This window comes from Triturus cristatus, chromosome 7 (assembly GCF_964204655.1).
Source record: "Triturus cristatus chromosome 7, aTriCri1.1, whole genome shotgun sequence".
In the NCBI taxonomy this organism is placed as follows: domain Eukaryota; kingdom Metazoa; phylum Chordata; class Amphibia; order Caudata; family Salamandridae; genus Triturus; species Triturus cristatus.
In genome coordinates, this window is record NC_140590.1 from 1,804,032,091 (window position 1) to 1,804,059,839 (window position 27,749).

The following is a 27,749-nucleotide window of genomic DNA, read 5'->3' on the forward strand; positions in this document are numbered from 1 at the left end:
GCCCCCGCATGTACGTGTCGAACCCCCCGTGTATGTACACCCGAGTACGTGTCGAACCCCCCGTGTATGTACACCCGAGTACGTGTCGAACCCCCCCATGTATGTACACCCGAGTACGTGTCGAACCCCCCGTGTATGTACACCCGAGTACGTGTCGAACCCTGGGGGTACGCACCGTACATACACGGGTGGGGGTACGACTCGAACGTACTCAGGTGTACATACACGGGGGGGTTCGACACGTACTCGGGACACTTTTTCCGGCCCGAGGACATGTGGGGAATTATTCCCAATGCGATTCGTATGGTCTTTTTCCCATGCGAATCGTGATTGCCAGTTCGTACGGCACTTGTACGATTCGTACAGTAAAAAGACCGGATACGAGTCGCACGGGGAATTTTTTTACCGGATCGTGATCGGCACCTCAGTCACTGGATGATGTCATCAGTGATGTAATTTGAGATGTCATCAGTGATGTCATGAGTGATGTAATATGTAACATAATCAGCAGTGCATTGTGAGGGCGCAAGTTATAGTTAGCTCAACTAACTATAACAGTCAAATTTCTGTGGTTTTATACGAGTTTTACCAAGTGGCACCCTTTCCCTGGGCAAATTTTAGCCCCAGGGACCCCACCCCTTGGGGCATGCCCATTTCATTATTTATTTTTTATAGGGAGGGAGGCCACGTGGCCCCCCTCCTGGGCCACTTCTGGCCCCAAGGACCCCATCCCCGGGGCTTGGTCTCATTTTTTTGTTATTACAGGGTAGGGGGGGTGTCATGGCCCCCCTCCTAGGCCACTTCTGGCCCCAGGGACCCCATTCCCCAGGGCCTGGCCTCACCATTTGGGACCATGGGGAGCCCCAATGCCCCCACGGTCCCTGCTGGCTCCCCGCCTCCTGCAGGAGCAAGCATTGCTTTTGCACAAGGGGAGCTGCTGACATGCAGCTCCCCTTGTGCAGAAGCAATCAATTCTGCTTTGTTTTTTGGAAGCAAGAGCAGGTTTCCTATGTACAGAAAGAGGCAAGAGGGGTGCAGAAAGAGGTAATGGAAATTAAGAAAGAGGGAAGAGAAGTGCAGAAAGAAGGAAAATAAATGCAAAAAGATTTGCAGGAAGAGGCAAAAGAGGTACAGAAAGAGTCAAGAGTTGGGCAGAAAGAGCCAAGTGAGATAAAGAAACAGGCAAGAGGGGTGCAGTAAGAGGCAAAACATGTACAGAAAGAAGCAAGAGTACTGATGAAAGAGGCAGGAGAGTTGCAGAAACAGGCAAGAGAGTTGTAGAAAGAGGCAAGAAAGGTGCAGAAAGAGTCAAGAGAACTGCAGAATGAGACAGGAGAGTAGCAGAAACAGGTATGAATAGTGCGTAAAGAGGTAAAAGAAGTGCTGAAAGAAGCAACCGAGGTGCGGAAAGAATCAGGAGAAGTGATGAAATCAATCAATCAATCAGAACATTTGTAAATCCCACTCCTCACCCGTGGGGGTCTCAAGGTGCTGGGGGGAGGGGTGTTGCTACTGCTCGAACAGCCAGGTCTTGAGTAGCCTCCTGAAGGTAAGCAGGTCCTGGGTCTGCCGTAGGAGGATGGGGAGGTTGTTCCAGGTTTTGGCAGTGAGGTGGGAGAACGATCTGCCACCGGTGGTCGCTCTACGGATGTGAGGGATGGTGGCAAAGGCGAGGTCGGTGGAATGGAGTTGGCGGTTCAGGGTGTAGAAGGTGAGTCGTCTGTTGTGGTATGCTGGTTTGGTGTTGTGGATTGCTTTGTGTGCTTGTGTGAGGAGCTTGAAGGTGATCCTCTTGTTGACGGGAAGTCAGTGCAGGTCTCTCAGGTGGGGTGTGATGTGGCTGCGGCGAGGGATGTCGAGGATCAAGCGAGCAGAGGCGTTCTGTATGCGTTGTAGTTGTTTCAGGAGTTTGGCCGAGGCACCTGTGCAGAGGGCGTTTCCGTAGTCTAACCTGCTGCTGACGAGGGCCTGGGTGACCATTTTTCTTGTTTCAGTGGGGATCCACCTGTAGATCCTGCAGAGCATGCGGAGGGTGTAGAAGAAGGAGGACGAGATGGTGTTGACTTGCTTGGTCATGGAGAGTGTTGAGTCAAGGATGAAACCTAGGTTGCGTTCATGGTCGGTGGGTGTTGGTGCTGCTCCCAGTCCGGTCGGCCATGCCAAGGGGGTGGAGCCGAGGATGAAGAATTCCATCTTGTCCGAGTTCAGCTTCAGACGGCTGTTCTTCATCCACTTGGCGATGGCTTTCAATCCTTCATGGAGGTTGGTTTTGGCGGTGATGGGGTCCTTGATGAGGGAGAGGATCAGCTGGGTGTCGTCGACATAGGAGATGATGTTGAGGTCATGCAGTTGGGCGATGTGAGTGAGTGGTGCCATGTAGATGTTGAACAGTGTTGGGCTGAGGGAAGATTCTTGGGGTACACCGCATATGATCTCTGTGGCTTTGGATCGGAAAGAGGGGAGGTGGATGCTCTGGGTTCTGACGGAGAGTAAGGAGGTGGTCCAGTCCAGTGCTTTATCTCAGATCCCTGCATTGTGGAGGCATGTGCATAGGGTGCGGTGGCAGACATTGTCGAAGGCAGCTGAGAGGTGCAGGAGGATGAGGGGTGCGGTTTCACTGTTGTCCAGCAGGACCCTGATGTCATCGGTGGCGGCGATGAGGGCAGTTTCGGTGCTGTGGTTGCTGCGGAACCCAGACTGGGATGGGTCCAGGATGCTGTTCTCCTCGAGGTAGTGGGTCAATTGACTGTTGATGGTCTTCTCGATGACCTTCGCCGGGAACCGGAGCAGGGAGATGGGTCGGAAGTTCTTGAGGTCCTTCGGATCAGCCTTGGGTTTTTTGAATAAGGCGTTGATCTCGGCATGCTTCAAGCTCCCTGGGAAGGTCGCGGACTCGAAGGAGATTTTGATGGCATTGCAGAGATGGGGTGCGATGGTGGCGCTGGCTTTGTTGAAGATGTTGTGTGGGCATTTTTTCTGACGGAGAGACGGAGTGGATGGTGTTCATGATTTTGATGGTGTCGTCATCATTTATGTTGGTCCAGGTGAGCAGGGGAGTGGTGTGGATGGCGGCCGTGGGGTCCGAGGTCTCGGTGGCTGTCAGGGCGATCAGGGTATTGAAGCTGTTGTGGATGTCTGCAATCTTGCAGTGGAAGAAGGTAGTGAGGGAGTCACCCAGGTCTTGCGAAGGTGGAATGTCATTGGTGTTGGCACTGGTTGGAGAGTTCCTTCACGATGTTGAAGAGCTCTTTGCTGTTGTTTAGGTTGTTGTCTAGGCGGTCTTTGAAAAAGGCCCTTTTGGCAGATCTGATGAGGTGATGGTGTCTGCGGATGCCGTTCTTGTGGGCTGCATAGCTGTCGGGTGTCTGTTCGCAGTGCCATTTCTTCTCTAGCTTTCGGCAGGTTTGCTTGGAGGCCTGGAGGTCCGCGGTGCACCAGCTGGCTTTCTTATTGGTGTGTCTGTTGGAGAGTTTCTTTATTTGGGCGAGAGTGTTGGCGCAGCTGTTGATCCACTGTCTGAGGTTGTGAGTGGCGGTGTCTGGGTCAGTGGGGTTGACGGGTGGGTTTCGGGTGAGGGTGGTGTTTAGCTGGTCTTCGGTGACTTTGCTCCAGCAGCGGTGAGGGATCTGCTGAGTGCGGTGTTGCGTGGAGGATTTCCGGAAGGTAAAGTGGATGCAGCGATGGTCGGTCCACTGGAGTTCGGTGGTGTGGCAGAAGGAGACGTGGGAGCTTGCATAGAAGATGGGGTCAAGCGTGTGGCCGGCAGAGTGGGTGGGTGTTGTGACAAGAGGGTTGCAAAAGAGGTGCAGAAAGAGGCAAGAGTGGTGCAAAAAGAAGCAAGGGAGGTACAGAAAAAAGAAAGTGAAGTACAGAAAGAAGCAACAGATGTGGAGAAAGAGGTAAGAGAACTGCAAAAAAGAGGCAAGAGAGGTACAGAAAGAGGGAGGATGGCTGCAGAAAGAAGCAAGAAGGGTGTAGAAAGAGGCAAGAAAGGTGCAGAAAGAAGAAAGAGGGGTGACGTAAGAGTCAAGAGGGTTACAGAGAGAAGCAAAAGAGGTGCAGAACGAAGCAAAGAAGTACAGAAAAAACAACAAAGGTACAGAAAGAAAGATGGGGTTCAGAAAAAAGCAAGAGAAGTGCAGAAAGAGGCAACCGAGGTGCAGAGAAGCAACAGAACTGCTGAAAGAGGCAAGAAATGTGCAGAAAGAGGAAAGATGGGCACAGAAAGAAGCAGGAGAGGTACAGAAAGAAGCAAGAGAAGTACAGAAAAAAGAAACACAGGTGCAGAAAGAGGCAAGTGGGGTGCAGAAAGAGGCAACGGAAATGTAGAAAGAGGGATGAGAAGTGCAAAAAGAAGGAACAGAAATGCAAAAAAAGTTGCAGAAAGAGGCAAAATAGGTGCAGAAAGAGGGAAGACAAATGCTGAAAGAAGCAACCAAGGTGCAGAAAGAATCAAGAGAAGTGATGAAAGAGACAAGAGGGTTACAGAATAAACAAGAGAGGTAAAAAAAAAGCAAGCAAAGTGTAGAAAGAGGCAAGTGAGGTGCAGAAAAAGGCAAGAGAGGTGCAGAAAGAGTAATAAATGTGCAGAAATAGGCAAGAAAAGTTCAGAAAGAGGCAAGAGAAGTGCAAAAAGAGGCAAGAGAGGTGCAGAAAGAGGAATGCTGAAAGAGATAAGAGTGGTGCAGAAAGAAGCAAGAGAGGTGCAGAAAGAGGGATGCTGAAAGAGACAAGAGTGGTTCAGAAAGAGGCAAGAGAACTACATAAAGAGGCAAGAGAGGTGCATAGAGAGGGAAGAGGGGTGCAGAAACAGGCAAGAGAGAAGCAAAAAAAGGTACAGAAAGAGGGAAGATGGCTGCAGAAAGAAGGAAGAAGGGTGCAGAAAGAAGCTAGAAAGGTGCAGAAAGAAGCAAGAGAAGAGCACAATGAAAGAACAGAGGTACAGAAAGAGGCAAGAAATGTGCAGAAAGAGGGAAGAGGGGTGCTGTAAGAGGCAAGAGGGTGCAGAAAGAAGCTAGAAAGGTGCAGAAAGAAGCAAGAGAAGAGCAGGATAAAAGAACAGTGGTGCAGAAAGAGGCAAGCAAGGTGCAGAAAGAGGAAGAGGCGTGCCGTAAGAGACAAGACGGTTACAGAGAGAAGCAAGAATGGTGCACAAAGAAGCAAAAGAAATACAGAAAAAAATCAAGAAAAGTGCATAACGAAAGATGGAGTGCAGAAAAAAGCAAGAGAAGTGCAGACAGAGGCAACCAAGGTGCAGAGAGAGGCAACAGAACTGCTGAAAGAGGCAAGAGATGTGCAGAAACAGGAAAGATGGACACAGAAAGAAGAGGGTAGAGGGGGCAGAAAGAGGCAAGAGGGGTGCATAAAGAAGCAAGAGAGGTGCATAATGAGGCAAGAGGGGGTCTGAATGAGGCAAGAGAAGTTCTCAAAAAAATGTAAGAGGTGCAGAAAGAGGCAAGAGAAGTGCTGAAAGAAGCCCCAGAGGTACAGAAAGAGGGAAGAGATGTGCAGAAAGAAGGAACAGAAATGCAGAAAGCGGTAAGAGCGGTTCATAAAGAAGCAAGTGAGGTGCAGAAACAGACTAGAGGGGTGCAGAAATAGACACTAGAAGTGCAGAAAGAAGCAACAGAGGTGTAGACAGAGGCAAGAGAACTATAGAAAGAGGCAGAAGAGTTCCAGAAACAGGCAAGAAATGTACAGACAGAGGGAATAGGGGTACAGAAAGAGGCAAGAGAGGTGCAGAAAGAGGCACGAGGGGTAGAGAAAGAACCAACAGAGGTGCAGAAAGAGGCAAGAGAGGTGCATAAACAGGCAAGAGAAGAGCAAAGAGGCAAGAGAGGCACAGAAAGAGGCAATAGAGGAGCTGAAAGAATCAACAGAGTTGCAGAAAAAAGCAAGAGAAGTACAGAAAGAGGCAAGAGAGGTACAGAAAGAGGCAATAGAGGTGCAGAAAGAGGCAGTATTGCAGAAAGAGGCAAGAAAAGTGCAGAAAGAGGCAACTGAGGTGCAGAAAGAGGCAACAGGGCTGCAGAAAGACACAAGATGAGTGTAGAACGAGGCAACAGGGGTGCAGAAAGAGGCAACAGTGTTGCAGAAAGAGGGAAGATGAGTGCAGAATGAGGCAACAGGGGTGCATAAAGAAGCAAGAGAGGTGTAGAATGAAACAAGAGAAGTGCATAAAGACGCATCAGAGGTACAGAAAGAGGCAAGAGAAGTGCAGAAAGAGGCAAAAGAGGTACTAAAAGAGGCAATAGAGGAGCAGAAAGAGGGTAAAGGGGTACAGAAAGCAGCTAGAAGGGTGAAGAAATAGGAAAAAGAAGTACAGATAGAAGCAACAGATCTGTAGAAGGAGGCAGTATAACTGCAGATAGATGTAAGAGAGTTGTTGAAACAGGAAAACAGGGGTGCAGACAGAGGCAAGAGAGATGCAGAAAGAGGGAAGAGATGGCAGAAAGAAGCAAGAGAGGTGCAGAAAGAAGCAAGAGAGGTGCAGAAAGAAGCAAGATAAATTAAGAAAGAAGCAACAGAGGTGCATAAAGAGGCAAGAGGGGTGCTGAATCAGGCAAGAGAAGTGCTCAAAGAAGCAACAGATGTGCAGAAGGAGGCAAGAGAACCGCAGAAAGAGGCAAGAGAGTCGCAGAAACAGCAAAAAGAGGGAAGAGGGGTGCAGCAGAGGCAAGAGAGGTACAGAAAGAGTGAAGAGGGGTACAGAAAGAGGTAAGAGAGGTGTGCAGAAAGAGGCAAGAGAATTGCTGAATGCAAGGGAAGAGCGGGAAGAAGGAACAGAAATGCAGAAAGAGGAAGGAGACGTGCAGAAAGAAGCAACATAAATGCAGAAAGAGGCAAGAGAGGTGCAGAAAGAGGTAAGTGAGGTATAGAAACTGGCAAGAGGGGTACAGAAAGAGACAAGATAAGTGCATAAAGAAGCAACAGAGGTACAGAAGGAGGCAAGAGAACTGGAGAAAGAGGCAGGAGAGTTGCAGAAAGAGGAAGAGATGTTCAGAAACAGGGAACAGAGGTACAGAAAGAGGCAAGAGAGGTGCAGAAAGAGGAAACAGGGGTGCAGGGAGAGCAAGCATTATATAAATGTACTATTAATATTATTATTAGTAGTAGTATTAAAATAAACCTCAAATCTCGGCAAACTGCTTCCACTGCCATATGGAGGGAGGAGGGAATTGGACAAATATAATCCATGAGTTTTTGAAGCTAAATAGATTTTAGAGAATGATTAGTCACTGCTCCCTCAATATATTGAAAGCACTGCAGGTGCTAGATACCCAAACAATGGTTCTAGGATACTCTAACGATCTATGAGCAACTTCCCTGCAAAACAAGCAGATATATATAGTGGTTCTGGTAGCACGGTCAGTGATTCTTCAAAGGAAGAGGTCAAAGGATACCCCGAGTTTTCAACAGCTACTCTATAAATTAGATAGGATTAAGAAATGTGAAAGAAAATATGCTCTAAGACCAGGACAATATGAGTAAAGACACAGTAGGTGGCTGTTTTGCTGCTGGGTTAGATATATAATATATAATATTCATGATTGTAGAATTATGTTGTATGATTTTTTTCTGAAGTGGTGTACTATACTAATTTAGCTGCTTTTATTGTATATGGTTTCTCTATTTTTAATCATGTGGAAACGTATGAGGCTGTAATAATTCATTAGTGTATTAAGCATTGATGAACAATGCCTAAATAAAATATACAAAAAAAATCCAGCACTGATTTTTTTTTTTAAATAACATTTTATTGAAATCAAAATTCACAACAAAGCAGCAGTCATGACACTTAATGGGCACCTACACAGGCGAAACACATGTATGGCATTGGAGACAACAAGCAGTAGATCAAGGGCAATCGGTGCCGAAACCATTCAGGCATTGAAACCTTACAAGGTGAGTCACTGTACATTTGAGGACCCCTGGGCCCCATTCCACCCGATCCTAGCTAGGTGGCCTTAAGAGTTCAGGTCACCGCACTGGCCCCCAATTTGTCCAAGATAGCCTGTCTCTCTTGTACCGTAGGAGAAATACAGATGTCCCCTCGATATTTATTCCAACATCCCCACTTCCTAGGGCAACCTCGACCCTTATAGACCGTTTTCTCTGCTACCATGGCTAGATCCATATCCTTGGCCCAGACACTCAGCTGCGGCACGGCGGCCACCCCCCACTTCTGGGCAATATTCCTTTTAGCGATGGCCCAACCCAACGCAGCCCACTCCTGCTCCGCTTGGGTGAGGTCCATAGCTTCCCACACATTTAAGAGGCAGAGTTGAGGAGAGGGGGCGACTGGTTTACCTATGGACCTCGCCATCTGTCGGGTGACTGCTGTCCAATAATGTTGTACCAGGGGGCAAGCCCACAGGATATGTATAAATGTACCTATCTGATGACAGTTTCACAGGCAGAGCTCGTCTGGGCGCCTTCCCAATTTACACAGCAGGGTTGCATCAAAATACACACGGTGTAGCACTTTGAGCTGCACCAGGCATAGCCGCATTGGTATGGCCACTTCCCGGCCCAGGAGTGTAAGGGGCAATGTCTTCCAATGGACCACGTCGGCGCTGAACCGCTGCAACGGGCACACTAGGTTACGCTCATAAAACAGGGATGCGTCCGATGTTATGAAGATGCCGAGATATTGGAAGCCCTGTAATGTCACCGGGATATCATATCCCCTAGGGCTATGCGGCGGATCGCCCCGAAGGGGATACATCTGGGACTTGGACCAGTTGATCTGGTACCCAGAGTGGGCCCCAAAGATATGGAAAATATGCAATACCCGACGGATCAAGCGCGCCAGGGAGGCCAGATACAACAAAATATCGTCCGCATATAGAGAGATACGGTCTTCATGAACTGCTGTCCATTTAAGGCCCCTGATTTCCGGGTCGCCTCGAATCCAGACCGCAAGTGGCTCAAGTGCCAGGGCAAAAAGGAGCGGCGACAGTGGACAACCCTGTCGCGTGCCACGGCAGAGGGAGAAGGAATTCGAGCGGTGGTTGTTGACAGATACATGAGCTGTGGGCAAGCTGTATAGCAGTCGGATCCACCCCATCAGTCGAGGACCCAGCCCCACCAGGGCCAAGACCACGAAGAGATACTCCCATGCCACCGTATCGAACGCCATTTTGGCATCAAGCGCCAGTAGTAGCGCTTCCTCTTGGAGTGTGGCAGCACGGCCCAGTGCCCCGTGGACTCGGCGCAAATTACGTGCCGTATTGCGGCCTGGCATGAAACCCGACTGGTCCGGGTGGATTAAGGCCATGAGATAGGGAAGTAGCCGATTGGCCAGTAGCTTTGCCAGGATTTTGGCTTCTACTGTGATCAGGGAAATGGGTCGGTACGATGCACACTCATCTGCCGGTTTGCCGGGCTTACGGATTACCACTATGGTAGCGGTGCGTATATCGGCTGGGAGGACGCCAGTCTCATAGCACTCCTTATATAAGTTTAATAGGTGTGGTGCCAGTGTCAGTGCCAGAGATTTCATGAATTCTATCGGTATTCCGTTGGGGCCCATGGCCTTTCCGGAACGGATATCTCTGATGGCTTTTTGAATCTCATCAATTGAGATATCTGCCTCCAAGCCTCCTTATCTTGCTGGGAGATGGATGGCATTTCAATTGTGGCAAGGAGGTCTGCTGCCCAACGCTCCTGGGAGGCCTGTGGCGGAGTATATATCCGCTCATAGTACTGTGCAAATGTTTCGGCAATGTTTTGAGGGTCAGTAATCAGCACTCCGTCCGGCCCTTTGACCGCACCCACCCACCACGCAACCAATTCCTTACGTTCCAGCCATGCCAGCAACTTACCAGTGCGCTCCCCTAGCTCATAAATTCTATGCCGAGTAGCGAGAGCACGTCGGTTGGCCTCTTCAAAGAGCAGTTGCTTATAGTCCTGTCTCTTAACCTCGAGCCGGTGTTGGGTCTCGTTGGTAGGGGCGTGTGAGGTCCCCTGCTCGAGCTGTAGTATCTCCGCCTCCAACTCACTAACCCGTCGCCTACGTTCAGTCCTGTGTCCCACAAGCAGGGATAGCGCCCGTCCCTTAATAACTGCCCCGTAAGCACCCCATAGTGTTATTGCCGACGCCACCGACCCCGTATTTTCGGCAAAATAGTAATCCGTATCTTGCCTCAGGGAGTCCCTAATGTGCGGGATTTTCAGCAACCATGGCTGAATCAGGATGGGACCAGGTTGGCGTGTTATACTGGCGACAAAGAAAGATCTTACCGGGACTGGTCAGAAATCTCCCGCGCTAAGGTCGAGGAATCATTGAAGTGTTGGATATGTTGCGCCTGCATGAACAGGTAGTCAAGCCACGAGTGACTGCCGTGCACCCCAGATTGAAAAGTGTAGCACACATTTCCGGGGTGTGACCATCTCCAGACATCAACCAGGCCGAACGCATCCACAAAATTGCGCAGTTGCGAGCCCCGCGGATCGTCCCGTCGGGGAGGAGAGCGATCTACAATCCCGTCCATCGTCAGGTTAAAGTCACCGCCTAGAACGATGGCTCCCTCCGGAAAGGTCATTAAGAATGTCCCTACATCAGCACTGATTTTTAAAATATAAAAACAAGTTGTATTTTTATCTTTAAGCAGACACCTCAATGACAAAAATCCACTGGATGGTTTCAAAGAAATACATTTTTAGGAAAACAGATTTTCATTTAGAGGAATTGTAGGAGAGTAGAATCTGCTTCACACTTTTTGCTGGTGTTTCACTGTTTTTCGACCATAGTCTGGCTGTGGCCCTGCTAATCAGGATCCCAGCCCAGCTGCTTCCTCTCTAAAATGGTTTCCCTCTTCATTAGGTACATTTCTAATTGGATTCTGGAGTGCCTTATAAGCCCCTAGTATATGGTATACTATGTACCTAGGGCATAGGTACCTCAGAGGCCAACCAGGGGCTAAATCGTATATTATGCCACCACTGGGAAGCACTCCAAAATGTCACCACAGGTCTACTACTGCAGCCTGGGTAAGGTGGTGCTTGCATTGGTATAGGCTACCTATATCCACCTATATATGCAGACACATATAAACCTATAAGTCACTCCTATGGCAGGACTTGACAATCCTGAAGGCAGAGTGCTTGGTTTTGTGTGAGAGGGTGCCCAAGCATGAGCTGAGCCACTCTGCAGCTTTCCGAAACACTTCCTTATGGCTGTTCTGTGAGACAGCCGTACCATATACTCTTAAGTGCATTATAACCTCGCGGTAAATGCTAACTTTGTAATGGCTGCATCAAAACATGTTGTGTTTGGTGTCAAACACTTTGGAATACTACCCCCCTGCCAGTCCTGGTGGCAGGGGTAGCATTCCACCCTTCTAGAGGGAGAGACATGTTCACACTGGTCTACCCGGTTAAAACTTTCTAAAGCCCTGGCATCACAAAATGGATGCCACTGCCACAGACACGGGTCTGGCCTCCTGCTGCTGACCGAAACTCCAGCAGGGGAGGCCTGGACAATAGGTTTCCTGTCCCAGGGAGGTGTAACTACCTCCCCAGACAGGCAGATGTGTATTGGGGTTGGGCGGGAGGACTCTCTGGTGCTTTGAAGTCCTGCACTGGGGGCACACTTGGTGTCCCTGTGCATACTCCAGTTCAAACCGGTTGCAGGGGCTGCCTTCCCCTGCTCTGGCACAAAACTGGACAAAGGAAATGGGTGTAACCACCCCTCTTTCCAAACCCTCCCATAGGTGGGTCCCTAGAGTATGTCCAACCCCAAACTTAGTATAAGTATGGGAACCCAGTCCTCGAGACTTTAGATTACCCTGGACGAAACTCTGCAACATATATCCTGGACCTTCGATGTTCTATTTCGACTAGAAGACTGACAAAATCTCCCTTGGGGTCAAGGAGTGACTCCCCTGCTTGTCAGGCACCAAGAAGCAACTGTCTGGTCTGATATTCTGAAGCTCCCGCCGGACACCAAAGCCTCTGCATCCCCAAAGGGGGATTTCCAGACTTCCCCAAGGCTCCCCTGAGTCCACAGCAAAGCTGAGGCCCATGGCTATCGTGGGTGATGTGGAACCATGACCCCTGGACACCATGAACTTTTGCAGCTCCATCATCTTCCTGGTCTTGCTTTGGGCTCTGAGTAGCCCCAGCCTTGAGCACCTCCTGCACTGAAGATTGCTGGCCTCCACTCCATGAGTGACCCGTGGGTCAGTTTCAAGTGCGACCGCTCGAGGCTCCTTTGCGATCGCTAGCCTGTTGGCTAGTGGGTCCCCACAAAGGTGACTCCTCTTCTGATTGGGCTTCCCTGGTTGCTCCAGATGTGCCCCGACTTACCCTTGCTGGGTGAGTCCCCCAGACTTTGCTGGTCTGATCCGCCGTCCTTTCTCTATTTCCAAGTGACTTGCCGTTGCCAAGGCATGTTGGGTCCAATCTGGTCGCTGGCACCACAGCACTTGACAGACTTTGTGGTACAGTTCAAATCCAGCTCCTGGTTGTCATCAGCACCTTCTGGACCTCCTTGCTGAACAGTCAAGACACCCGTCAACTCACCTGAAGCACCCGACATCTGTGGGCATTGGTCCATCGTGCCCCTGATCACTGACAAGTGACCCATACTCTGTCCCCTCTGCTTCCAGGTTCCTGCCATCCTCAATCCAGGCTTGAATCGCTCCGGACACTTCTCTTCACGGCAGCAGCACTTCCTGAGCAGCTTCCATTGAAATAGACGACGCAACCTGACACCAAAAGACACCTATGCACCCGGCTTCCTTGGGTGAGGTAACACGAGTACTCCCGTGGGTGCTAGCCCTAGAAGTTCCTAAGTCCCGAAGGGTTTGGTCTTGAGTCATTTCCTAGTGTCTCTAATCTTTAAATTTCCAACCGCGACATTGCCCATAGAAGCTAACGGGAACCCGTGGCTGTGTTCTCACATTGCACACGGCCCCCGTGGGACCCCTGTGTCACTACCTTGGGTGGGTCCTTGGGGTCCCAGTGTTTCTACAGACTGTAGGCCTTGTGTCTAGTTCAGTTGTGGTTCTTATACCACTTTATTTGTATATGGTTTGGTACGCCCCCAGGGCCCAAACGTGTATTTGTGCTATTACTGTTGAATACTGATTTGTAACTTAAGTACTTCGAACTCTAGCCTCATAAAGAGACTAGAGGGGTGTGTTTTTATCTTAAATACATATATACCTGGTATGGTTGTCCTTTCATTTGATCATTCAAGAGATAATAGACTGGTAAAACAAGCTGCTTTACATTCCTTCAAGACCTAGCCTGAAGGCTGCTCTCCATAGCTACCACTAAGATAGCTTTCAATAAAGGTTGTCTTTAACCTATATCAATAAGGGGTTGTTTGGACTGATACAGGGTGCCCACTAGAACTAGTGGACAGCATATATCAGGCCAACTTCTCACAGGAATAAATTGTAATCTACCACAACTTGAGGTTTAGGGAAGTCACAACAAGTAACTTGAAAATAGCTAAAAGGGCACTCTTGTGGTGATCAACTCAACTCTGGCAGGGAGCCAGTCACTTGGACCAATAAGGTTGAGTAGACCAGTTATCTCACAGCCAAAGCAGTCTCCAGTGCAATTCCAGGCTCTGTAGGTGAACCACCATGAACTTTGTTGGAGTGCAAGGTATACAGGATGCTGAAGATGCTCAAGGATACTGAGCTGATGACAGGGGTGTTCATGTGGCCACCTCTCAGGCCAAGAACTCGTTGGGGTGAATTTAGCACAGGGGTCGATGTCCCTGTAAGTCTCACTAAAGACCAGCCAAAACACATTTCACACTGGTCTACTAGTCCCCGGTTACAGTGAAAGCAGTGGTTCCCTTAAAATGGTGGCAACTTTCTTGCTGGGTGACCAAACCACACTACAATGACAGGTCCAGCAGACTCATGTGCAATTTTTGAGGATAGGGACTGGGTGTCTCAGGCTGCAGTTTGGGGCTCAGTGATGGTCAGGTGTTCTTGGCTACCAACTCACCAAGGTCGGTTTCTTCACCATTGTTGGCCCTGTAGCTATGACAGGAAGCCAGCCAACTGAATCCTGGAGTCATGTCTGGGGCTTAGGGATGACATTTCTTTGAACAGGGCACCACAGGTACAGTCCTGTTGTATTTAAACCAAGGAGCAGCATGTGCAGTCCGGTCTTTGGAGTAATCTTTCTTTGTTGGATACAGGCAACATCAGAGAAGTCTTTCTTCGGTCCTCTTTCCAGTTCATATGTGATTTGAGATCTGGGTGCCAGGTGAGCCACTTACATTCCCTGTCCTTGCCCTTTGGGGATCCGGCGACTAGCAGCCATGGGTTACCAGGTCCCCGCCAGCCTAGTGGCTTCTTTCTGTGAAGTGTGCTATCTATCTAGCCAAACAGGCACCATTCTGTCCCCTCCCAAAATAGAAGAACTCTTCCCTTGGCATGTAGTGCTCCCTAGTCCATTGCGGAGGTGTGGCTGCCTGGGTCGACACACACAGGGAAAAGAATTGGCTTGATGACAGCGTTCCCCTCTCTGTCACTGTTGCCCGCCTGTCTGCAAAAACAAAAGAGCTGCCCCTTTCACATGTTTTTACCATTTGCCCTTCAAAAGTGACTTCTCCTATGAAGCTCATTTTGGGCTTACACCCTTTTTGGCCTTACTGCAAGGGTGAGAAAACACCTCTTCTAACTACAGGCCCTTTGTCTTCCTTCCTGAGAGTTGTTCAAATCTACCCATTGGCAGACAGAAGGCTATCTCCTGGCCAGCACTTGTAAATGGTCACTGGAAAACTCAGTACAACAAAGTGGCGGCTTTCTAAATTTGTATAAAAGTTACAATAAATTCGACTTGAGCATCAAGTCAAATCTAATGCAACAATTCTTTTGATACCTTGAAGCATCATATTTAGTAGTTCCACTCAGAATTTAGCACATCTGTGTTGTTAGCATGTACTCAACAATGAGGCTACTAGTCCTTCTACAGTAATAAGTGACAATGTGGGGTTTCTACTGCCAGGGCATCTAGGAACATATGCCCTAAATTTTAATATACAACACGTTAGCTTAGGGCTCGCTAGCCCTTCCTTAGGGGTAAAGTGTACATATTAATAAGGAAGGTTTGGGCTTTGTTGTTAACCTAAAGAGCAAAGTTGAATTAGCAGTTTGAAAAATGCTCTGTCAATCTGCAGTGGCAGACTTTGCTTTGTCACACTCATGGTGGAACACTAAGTGCTGCAGCCCACAAGGGACACCTTTACTTGCAAGCCATGAGTATCCTTCATGGCCTATACTAGGAACCTTTGAGTAAGTTAACTTGTGCTAATTTTGGGTGAATCAATTGGACTTTAACCGTTGGAGGGTCAGAACACTGGCACTGAGCCCTGTTTGGCATGATTCAGCGCTCTGTTAGAGTAGGAAAACCATCAGCATCGGTACAAAAACTTTGGGCGATTCATGCAAAAAGAGGTATTTCCTTATATACCCCTTCTTTTTACACTTGCATAGTAATAGCAGCCGTCCCCCTAACCTCACCCGTATCCCCAGGCATTTAAAGGAGCCCAAGGCATTGGCATTGTACATGAAAGCTCCACTATTAGGGTTTGGTTGACGAGGCTGTAGCCCTGTGTGATTTGCTTTATTAAGAAAGATTGCATCCAGCCTGTAAATGAGTGCTGGGTGGAACACAGGGCTATCTTGGGAGCTGTTGACCCACCTGGCCCACCCTCCAAAACCAGGCCTGTGTTACAGCTTCTCACAAAGTGAACCCACAACATCCACTGAAAGTGTGGTCCCGCTTGGCTGCTGACCGAGCAAAATTGGACTGTTTCATCAGAGATCTAGAAAAAGGGAAATGTAAAAAAAAAACATACGCAGATGGTGGTACTTAGAAAAGCAGAGTTGATTGGGTAGTCCATGTCAGCACCGCAACACTGAAAAAAGGGGCTGGGGTCACAAGTATTGTGCCTGGTAGGGGCTAGTGCCTAAATACATACCAGGCAAGTTTAGAGCGCTCTAGCTTGACTTCCTATAAATAAATGACACATAATGTTGCTGCCAGGCAGTTGAAGGAATTTGTGGCAAATTTCTAAATAATGCATAGCTATAGTGGAGTTGCCTCCCCTTGGTGAGAAATATTGTCAGAGTGCTACTGATTTTGATTATTTGCCCATCTACATTGATTTTAGGTTTTAGATTTTCAACAAAAAGAACCATTGATTTCTCAGAATATTACTGACATGTGTAACACAATGTGTGTGTTCATGTGAACACACGTGCCTTTTATTCGCACTCATGTGTGAAGGATCATTAAGATAAAGTCAAATGCAAACAAGCTGACCTTCAATCTAGTTTTTGGAGTTTAAAGATGTTTCCACTACTAGCAGACTGGCATGAACATTTCAAAATGCTCTATTCAGATCTTGATATACAGACTCCTGTGGAGGATGTCCCAAGCATCTCCCTGACCTCCGGAAGTGATCTTTTCTGTCTGAGTGATATCAGTGGTGGTCCCCTATATAAAAAAAGGACATAGACCTACCAAGCAACTATTGGCCTATTAGCTGAAAAGATGCTATACAAAAAGTATTCTGCCAAGCACTTCTACAAAAGACGCCGGCTTCAGAGAAAAGATGAGGACAATAGACCAGGTGTTTCGACTCCTCCTTCTATACTGGAAAGTTGTAATCATCAGCCCAGGTTGCCTGTATTTACTTTTCATTGAACTAAAGACACATTTTGATCTAGTTCCCACAAAGAACCTATAGCAAGTCCTTAAAAACATGAGGATTCCAAGCAAACTACTCAATTTGGTTGTACTTCTTCATGAAGCCAACTTTGACCGGTTGATGTGGGATTCACAGGGGCAACTAACAGACCAAATTCCAGCCAGCAGGGGAGTATGCCAAGAATGTGCAGTGGCACCCATGATTTTCTCCCTATATATGAACTACGTAGTGCGATTCCTCTCCCAAGAGCCTGCTGATGTTCCAACCTTAGGTGGGGAAGAAAAGGTAGTAACCCTATTGTTCGCAGATTACACTTTGCTGGTGTCCAAAACACCGGGGGGGGGGGGGAGGGGGGTTACAGCCACTCCTTAATAAATGCAAAGATTTCTGCAACATGTTGGGTTTAGAGATAAATTCATAACCCTACACCCCCAAAAATCCTACAGGAGACGGCTAACCATGGGAGGGGCATCACTGGAGAGAGTAAGTACATTTGATTATCTAGGTGTAAAATTATCTGAGAGAATGTGCTGGAGACACCATGTAACAAAGATGGACTTGAAACATAAGCAGATAATAGGGGCCCTGGGGAAAGAACATCGCTCCTCTTCGCGCAAACCGGTTGCCGCGGCCCTGCAAATTTAAGACTTAAAAGCAAACAGTTCAGTCTTTATGGGTCTGAATTGTTGGGCTTTGACAAATTGGAGGAGCTTGCTAGATCAGAGCACAAATTCCTAAGACATCTGGTGATGCTGCCACAGAGTACCCCATTCCACCCTTTAATGTTAGACATGGGAAGAAGATCTATTTCTCATATAGCCAAGCTCTGCCCATTTCTACTCTGGGTCAGAATTAGGTCCACTCCAGAACTGTCTCAATACGCCAACACCATGGCACAAGTAACCCACCTAGACAGTTGAAACAAGATTGGTTGGTTAGGTAATATAAGGAGGTTCTTATCGGATGTAAGTCTACAAGGAGCCTGGGGAAATTCTGATCCAACTTGCTCCCCTAAAAGCGCTTAGTGAAAAGACACTATTGGGACTGAGTTTCACAAGTAGAATGCTGAAGATCTTCTTGGGGAAGCTAATAATATAATTTAGGCTCCACAAACAGGCCAGCGCCCTGGAGCCCTACCTTGACCATATACAATCACCAAATGATAGAAAACTGTACTCCAATTTAGGGTTGGCACTCTCCCCTTGAATGATTTCCTAGGCTGATTGCATAGTAATGTACCAACTTCACAAAAATGTACAGACAGTTGGGCACCCACAGAATCCGTGGCTCATGTCATGTTTGCCTGTCCGGATTACGCATGTCCTAGATTAAAATGGTTAAGACTGACCTGTAAACAAATCAGTACACAAAATTACCTGGAGGCCATGAAAATTCCCAAATCAAACACAAGACTGCTATTTGCCAGCTCAGTCACTTAGTTCCTTGGCAATACTTGGATCTTAGGAATAGGGTCTAGGAAGTGAGACTATAATAAGGGACAGGCACTTCCTGCACACACCACCCTCCCCCTTTTTTATTGCTTCTCTGTTGTAACTCTTCACCCACTATAAGCAAAAGAACTTGAGCGAGACTGAGACATTTTTAATGAGCATTAGGCAGTACTGTTTAATCTGTTCATTCCAAATTAGCAGCGAGATTGCTTCTTGGAATCCATAGCAACGTTTTCAAGGGGTCTTTTCATCTGAACAACTTGGTAACATGACTGTACCACTCTAGTACATATGCACCATGTATCTTTTAATTCACCTTTAATCCCCAAACAATTTGTTTTTAATTATTTAGTTAAAGTCATGAATGCTAAATATTTGTAATCAATCAAGCAAATGTATTATAAACAATGGATTTTTGTATGTGAGCTGAGAATGTGAAAACTTTTATGGCATGTATGCTAAAATAAAGTATTTCGATTGATTGATTAAATGCCATTGGCATGTTCAAAGTGCTGTAGTTTGCCAACGAAATTGCTACAGGCATTATGGGACACTTATTAAAGTGCATTGAATGTTTGTCGAAGTAAATAATTATTTTATAAATAGGTCTAAAACACATAGTACAATATTGGATGAGGATTGGAGAATTTCAGTACATTCAGTACTCATTGACTCAGGATAGTTAAAATAAAACATGTTAAGAAAAAAAATGCCTTGCTCATTTCTAAAATGTTTTGCTTTTTTAACAAATGAAGCACTTCAGGCTAATTTTCACAGGATTAACTAAAGATGTCCTATTACCACCTTAGAATGCAGAACATATATATTTTTTATCCATGGACATCTACAGCGCTACAATGCAGCACACTTAATAAGAAGAAAAAACTAGCAGAAATAACAATATTTCTCTGTGTTGCATGTCTTATAGACAGGCATAGCATTTTGACTCATTCAGTCTTGGTAAATTTGGGAATGTATCAAAATACAAAGGTGGAAGTGGGGAACATCCATGCTTCACCCACGTAATGCTTTCCTGGGCAGAGGAAATGCAAGGCAGCATTGCCCTTGTGTCACCTTGCGTGAACAAGGGTAAATAAGACCTTGATAAATCTGGCCCTTAATTACCTATTTTAGTGAATTTAAATTTGTGAGATGTGGTGCTTTTCCCAGTGCATTATTGTTTGGTAACCTGGGGCATATTCTCAAGAACGTGTGTTAAACATCGAAAATTCAGCCTAACGCAACTTCTCACATTGTGGTCCATCGCGTGAAAATAACACAGTATCAACGTGGAATTCTCAACCCGGCGGCACCATGCGATAGTCCCACAATACCGCGACAAATAGACGCGTTAAAATCAATGCGAGGCCGAAATAAGGCAAATCCCCATCACGAAAAAAGCGGCGATGGCCCAAATCGAGATACAAAAATCAGCGTGCCTGCAATTCCCACGCCTCGTGCGGGAAAATGCACTATAAAAGCAGTCAAAATTTAAATAAATAAATAAATAAATTGCGTAGCACCATGGATGCACCCAAACCGAATGCAGAGGACCTCGGGGTCAGGGAAGGGCACGGACAAGAAGAAGAGGAAGACGAAGTTCAGTCCTCAGGAAAACAGGATCCTGATAACTGGGGTGATGGAACACATCAACTACTGTTCGTCACCTCCACTGTGCCACTGGCAACTAAAAATGGAATATGGCAGACCATCGTGGACAAGGTGAATGCAGTCGGATTGCTGAAGAGGTCAATGGAAGAGGTCAAGAGGCGCTGGAATTATGTCAAGCGCAAACCAAGCAGAAACTCACCAACAACTGGAAGGCAGCAATGCAGACAGGAGGTGGGAATCCTGCACCACAGGAGGAGCCGGACGAGATGGAGTAATTGGTGTCCACAGTCATCAGTGGGGAGAAGGTGGCAGGACTTGGGGGTCCCGACACTGCTCAACATGACCGGACACAACTGCAACAGGGTGAGTAACGACCAGGGACTGGGGGCACGGGGGGAGATGGACACAATGGCACACATGCACAATTAAGTACAGCACAGCTGCTGACAAACCATGCCCAAGACACCCAAAGCCCAACAAGAGACCAATGCACCCAAGTATCCAACATCTCACCACTGTATGAGCACAGAATCCAGATGCAGACTGCATGCAAGGGATAAGGGTCAGGCAAATCAGAGCTGCAGGGGTCACTCCCCCAAAATGCGGCACACACACATAACATGCAGAGCACAGCAACATCGACAACAATGTGGTACAAACTTCAATACGTCCAAAACAGGACAGAGGACACAACTGGTGCCGCATGTGCGTAGAAACTAGCCAACCACACCTGGCAATGTATGCAAATGTGAGTTGACAATATACAAGTACAAACACACCTCCGTGATGTTGTCAGAATGTCCACTGTCCCACATTAAATGGGCACCTCCCCCCCAGCAGTCACAATGTACACTGTCATGCAGTCTGAATGTAAACATGTGCAATGCGTCAACATACATGTGAACACAATATTAAACTACATCTCTCCTTCACATTGCAGGGGAAAGTCCAACACCTCCTGCAGAGCTGGCCGAACCTCACTTCTCCGATGATGAAGGAACCATGACCCCTTCGACCATGATGCCCTCCAACAGCTTGTGGAGAGCCTCCGCAGCCCAATTCCAGGAGCAGGGCAGCCCAGCTGCTATGAGGAGAACCAAACCATTTCCAGAACACACAGAGGGCGGCACCCACCACCATGGCTGCCACCCAGGACCGCCAGGACGAACTCATGGCCTTCCAATGCTGTGTGTTGGGGTGCCAGAAGAAGCTGGCTGAACAGGTGCAGGTGGGGTTCAACTGCATGGCAGTCAAACTAGACGCCATACGTGGGTGTCGGAGTCCCATCTGGGACCCCTCACAGTCCCTAACGGACACCCAAAGTCCACTTCATGATCTCCAACGAACCATGGTTGACATCGCTAGAGTCCAGACTCAGCAACTAGAACGACTGTCTGGTCCGAGTGCCTCCAGCGAGCTCGCCCGGGAGTTGGGACACATGCGGAGGATCATGGAGAATATGGAGCGGACACAGACGGAAAGAGCAGCTGCCAGGGCTGCACACCAGCGAGAGGTAGCTGGGTCCCTCAATGCCCTAAAGACCTTCCTCATGGCATTGCTGCCACAAGTCCTGGTGCTGATGCATGCTGCTGCTGCTTTCATATCCACATCTCCGGCCCCTGATGCGTCAGTGCCACACAGTGCGGCAGACATTCCACCTCCGGGCCCTGAGGTGTTACTGCCACACAGTGCAGACATCACACCACCACCCACATGTGGGGCACATGCAACAGCAAAGGAGGAAGATGCGGATGAATCTGCCTCCGTGGTCAGAAGGATGCAGTAGCATTCATCCCTGCCATGTTGCCTGTTTCGGCTTGGTTCTGCCCTCTGCATCATCATCTTCCACTGTCCCCCAATGCACTGTGAGACACTCACTTTGGACCTCGAGACGGACTGCCATATTCTGTTTTGTCACCACTGACACAGCCATCCCACTGCGGACTGAACTCTTCCTCTCCCGATGTCCCTGTCATATCCTGTAGGACACTGGCTGGCCCTCCACGGTCTGAGAGTGTAAAGTGGGGTTTGCATGGCCCTGTACTGCTCCAGCTGCAACACTTCAATTAATGTGCAATAAACATTCAGGTTCACATCGCTGTGTCAAGTCTATGATCTTTCAAGTGTGGAAGTATGGCTGAATGTGGGGTCAGTGATTCCCCCCTACGTCCATGTTGCTCATGTTCTGGGACTTGGGTCACAGGGTGACACATTGCCGATTGTGTGCCAGGTGGCACCCACACAGGAACAGAGACATACACACACTGGTTACTTCCTTGTCCAGCCATGGACGGAAGCACGCCCAGAGCCCAAGGGTCATTGTTCACACCCCTACGCTGGACTGGCATGCACCAGGCTTTGCTTACACTCACAGGGGGGGAGGACAATGCTACATGTCCTGGGTCTTCCCTGTAGGGATCTGCTGCGCACAGGTCTAGTTGCCAGAATGCCACAGCCACTCCCTCACGGCTGGTTCACACCCACACCACACCCATTCTGCACCAGCATCACAGGAATTGTGACCCTTCCAATAAAAAGGGTCTGGCACACGCGCTGGATGCCATTTCCACTCTGTAACTGGGTGTCTCCGTGTGGCTATCACTTCTGCATGAGGACGTAGGGCCCTGCCACCTCACATTGCCCAGTGCCGGGGTGACATGATGACGTGCACACCATGGGAATCAATTATAAAGGGTCCATGGCTAGCGGTGCACAGACTTGGTGGCACCAGATACACTGCGGCAGGCACACTGCCATGGGATGTTGACTGTCGGTGCAGTGAGAAAGGGGCACCGTGTATGCTAAGCAGGTGTGCAGACTGTGATGATGCACCATCCTGGCGGTCAGGACTGGCAGGGATTGGTGTGAGCCCTGCTGGTCTGCAGTGTAGGCCTAGGGCCAACGGGCAGTGCTGTCCCACCGAAACGTGGCGTTGCCTCACGGTTCACAGAGTTAGTGGCACCCCTAGGGCTATGCGGGTTTGCAGCCTGCGATGAGGCCGTGTACTGTGATATGTTTTCTGCCATAGCAAAAGGTTCATGTGTGTGACCTGGTGGTCCGCGGTGCGTGGCAGCATGATGTGGAGGGTGCCATGGTCACGGGTCACGGGCTTGGAGCTCCCGACGGCACGTGGTGGGCCCTCTTGGAGACAGGCCGGTGTCGCAAGGTGAGCAGTTAGGCCTGGTCGTGCAGGGGAGGGCAGTCTCCGCTGAGCAGCGGAAGGGCCAGGGGTGCAGCAGCCTGTGTGTGCAGGGGTGGGCAGGCGATGATGGCATGTGCAACTGTTTAGACTCTGCCATTCATGTCTCCGGCAAATGTTTCAGATGAGTGACCTGGGGGACAGCAGTGTGGACTGGCACGTGGTTAGAGGCACACCTATGGCTGCAGGCGAGCAGTGGGGCCTGGGTCCGCAGTGTCAGCACTCTTTCTCTCTCTCTCCCCCTCTCCCTCTCTTTCTCTCTCTCTCTCCCTCTCTCCCTCTCTTTCTCTATCCCTCGATCCCTCTCTCCCTATCTCTCTCTCTCCTTCTCTCCCTCTCTTTCTCACTCCCTCTATCGCCGTCTCTTTCTCTATCCCTCTCTCCTTCTCTCCCTCTCTTTCTCTCTTTCTCTCTCCCTCTATCTCCCTCTCTTTCTCTAACCCTCGATCCCTCTCTCCCTCTCTCCTTCTCTCCCTCTCTTTTTCTCTCCCCCTCTCCCTCTGTTTCTCTCTCTCTGTCCTTTGATGGGCGCATGACACACCTTCTTATAGGTATTTTTGTCTTGCAGGCTGTGACTTACGGAAGGCCCAGGGAAGACCCGCCATGCCTCTTCATGGATGTGGTTTTTTGTTTGTTGTTTTTTGTTTAATTTGCAATTAAAGGTTTTATTTGAATTATATGATATGAATGTATGTTTCCATTTATCTGGCGACACCTGTATGTTAGGTGTTGTGATTGTGCGACTACAGTGATTTGTTTGGTTCATGGTTTTGTGGAGTTGGTGTGCATTCTCTTTGTCCACGGGGGGATTCGGGGGGTGGCGGTGTGTGTTGTTGCCCTCTTGGGGCTCTGGGCTGCATGTTCAGTTGCTCGGGGGCATCTGTTGTTCTTCATGTTTGGCTGTGGACTGTGCTACCTTTTCTTAAGCAGGTTGTCATCCGACTTTACACCAGGTCAGAGCAGGTGTTAGTTTCCTGATGCTAACGTGCCTTATCGCCTGTTTTGGGTTCTTATCGCAAATCTGCCTGATCGTTGAGAATGTTGCGTGTGGTGTTTTCTCAGCTTTTTGCACGGGAACGCCTACTCTGCATCTAATTGGCTATATTTTGCAAATGTTTATGTTTTGCCTATGTTTCCCCATCACAATGTGGCGGAAAATGTTGTGATCAGCAGATTACTGGAAATGTTGGTGAGTTAGGAATGGGCAAACAAACCTGTTTTTTTCTCTACACCAGATAGCCCCTTTGAGATGTCTACCTTTCAAAAATGTTTAATATGGCCAAACCACAATGTGTATATTTGTGTCTTATAAACTGTTAGTTAGCTAAACCCTTGAATTGCACTATTTACTATCATCAAGCTATGCTAAGCAGACATCAGGGGCAATTGTTATTAGGGTGAAATATGTGAATGTCAGCTATGAGAATATGCAAATCAATAGGAAGTAGTGACAGGGTAGAAGGTCCTAGTGTGTTTGCAGATGGAAAAGCATTTTGATAAAACATTTGTTTTTTATGAAGACCCTCAGCCACCAACCTAGTTGGTGGCATGCTTCATCATCGGGTCCCATCCAAGGCACAGAGTGTACATCGCGTGTGCTTCCACGCCTGATTACAGCGGAGCGGGTATTGTGCTGTGAGTGTGCAGTGAAGGTGAATAGTGTGTGGATTAAAAAACTGTCCAAAGGGTCCCTGAACTCAAAAGACTATTTTAATGGTGGGCCCTTGGCAGTTAGAAAAACGGAGAGGTGGATATTAGTGGAGATAATTAACCCCTTCGATGCTGCGCAGATTCCGCCGCTGTGCTGGCGGAATCTTGCGCGGGTGTGGTCATGACGGAATGGTTCCGTCATGAGCACAGCTCAACCGTGGGTCATGACGGAACCATTCCGTCATGAGCACCGAAGGGGTTAATGACTCCAATATCCAGTGTGGTCAACATGTTTCAGCCAGGTCTCAGTACTAAACTGGCTTTCATCAGGACCTTATGTGTGTAAGTTAAAATAATGGTCTTAAAGAGTGTATATTTGAGACCAACTATGTGGCGCACACGCTAAGGTGCGATACGTGGAAGAGGATGATTTCCTCTAATGGTTCAGTTCCTGGAAAGGAAGATGAAAGACAAACAAACAAACAGACACAAGTTTAAATAGCTTCATGGGACTACATGGTAGCGACTCCAGAACGTAGTGTCCGTGCTCTATACGTTAAATGAGCATAGTGAGAACGGAACGTGGTGTATTAGTTACGTCTTGATTTATGCGCTATCGTTTGATGATCAAAATAGCGTTATTGCGTATTAATAGGCATGGTGAAAGGAAATATATATTGACAAAAATTAGTCTTACTCTGAAACTTTTATGAATAAGCCCCAAGAGTTCTGTGTGGGGCCCGACCTATTGTCACACACTGTGTGTGTGGCGAGAGAAAGAAGAGGGAAGAATACTCAGAGTTTATTTCAGAAAGTCTGGCTGCGGTAAAGCTGGTTTCCGCATGCCGATTTCTCAGAAAAACAGAAGCGAAAGAGAACAGCTAACCCCCTTTACGTTCACCCCACTTACTTCATCAAGGTCTGGGACCCTCTTCCCATACCTACTGTGGCCGCACCGGAACTCCGTTGATGTGTGCCTTTCGTGAAGCGTTTGTTTAAATACCCAGATATTTTACAGGTGCAGCGTCATGAGGAGTAGGGTCTGAGCTGCAAGGGAACTGTAATTCTTTCCAGGTGCAGCCGATCAGTGTCATGGTGCTAGAGGAGACTAACAACACAAAAAGCGGACACATGTCTCTGTCCGTGTGTGGTGCTGTATACGCGTTAACATAGAGTGTTGCTACTTGAAATGAAGTGTTGATGTTGGAAATAAAGGTAGTTCCTCTACGTGTTAGTGTGACATAATTATTTATTTGTGGTGCAGGCTAAAAATGGTGCATTTGTAATATTTACAGTGATTTGAGGGATAAAATAGAAGAAAGACTGAGCATTGGTGTACCCACTGGGGAAGTGTGTGGGGACACCTACCTGAATATCTCAAGTTGCTAGTGACTCGGAGGTGGTATAAATGACCTATGGGTTTATGGTCACTTGGTCATATGGAGAGGATGTTAGCCGTGTGTGACAACATTTCATAGAGAGATTACTGGTGGAGACTTGAAGTGTACATAATCCCTACCAGGGGGTGGGAACAGGTTCAGTGATGGTACAAGCTCTTCCACAGGATATTATCATTCAGACCCACTTTATGAGTGGAAAGGCAAAATATCCATTGCTGTTCCTTTTGCAGCAGCATTCTGTCATTAGTAGTGTTGCACTGTTGTGGCATTCAATTTGTTCAATCACTGTCCACCTTATGTCATTGGGGGTATGTCCTCTCTGAATGTTAGTTTGCTGGTGTTTTTTTGCAGCGTATGGTGCTGCGGTGTTCTACGATTCTAGTCTTCACTTTCCGGCCCGTCATTCGGATATATCGGAGTTTGCATGGGCATTCAATGAGGTAGACGACGTTGGATGAATTACAATTTGTGTGTTTCCTCTGATGCCACGCTTTGCCTACCTCCAGGTCTAAGGTTTTGGTGGCCTGTGTGAGGTGGCAGACACTACAGCCACCACAAGGAGGGTGACCAACTACATTAGGTAGCCCCCACGCATCAAGCAGCATTTGGGTCATGGGAGCCAGAGGTTTTTTAGGGCAGATGGAGACCAGACGGTCCTTCAGGCTGCCTGCCTTCTTGTATGCAAATAGCGGTTGATCCCATGTCAAGGCGCCTGAATTGAGAATGCGACAATTCTTGCGTATTATTTGGACCGTGGTAACGCATGTGAGTGGGGTGGTGATGTTTTCGTGATGTTTTCGTGCCGGGAGTCTTCCAGGAGAGCTCCTCTGGGTTGGTTGCATGTGCGTTTTTTTGTGGTCCGAATGATCCTTTCGGGATATCCGTATTCTCTGAATTTTTTTGCTAGGTCGGTGGATTGTTCCTGGTAGTCCTCTGTGAGGCTGGAGTTCTGACGTATGCATAAAAATTGACCATACGGGAGGTTCTCTTTGAGGGGCCTTGGGTGGGAGCTCTCAAATTGAAGTAGTGAGTTTCTTGCAGTTGGTTCATAGTACGTAGTGGATTGTAGTTGTCCCTCCTTGAATTTGATGGTGAGGTCCACGAACGCTATGCTGGAAGAACTAGCAGTGCTAGTGAAACGTAGGTATGGGTCCGTTCTTTGAGCCAGGTTAGAAAAGTGCTTAAGGAATCTGATGATCCTTTCCAGATTAAAAGAATGTTGTCTATATTACGACGCTAACATTTTATGTTGTTGCTGTAGGGATTTGTAGTTGGTAGTATGTGCTTCTTTTCGAATTGATAAACATAGAGGCCTGTCACGCTTGGGTCAAAAAGGCTGCCCATAGATGTTCCGTTAGTCTGCAAGAAGAAATCACCTTCAAACTCGAAGTATTTCTCCTTGAGTGCTAGTGTTGCGCACTGTAAAATGAACTCTCCTTCGGGGTTGTGTACTCCCAGGTGGTGTCCATAAGCAGGTTATGGAGGACACGGAGGGTGTCATGCTGTGGGAGGCTTGTATATAGACTTTTGATGTCTAAGCCCACTAGTAGTTGGGTGGTGGGGTCGAAAATCATGTCTTTGATGAGGTTGAGTAGATGTTTAATGTCCTTGACGTAGGTGGAGGACTGCTGGACCATGGGGTTTAGAAAGAAATCGCAAAACCGTGATAGTGGTTCCAAGATTGAATTTTTTTCTGATACTATGGAGCATCCAGAAGGTGGTCTAATTTCCTTATGGATGTTTGGCAC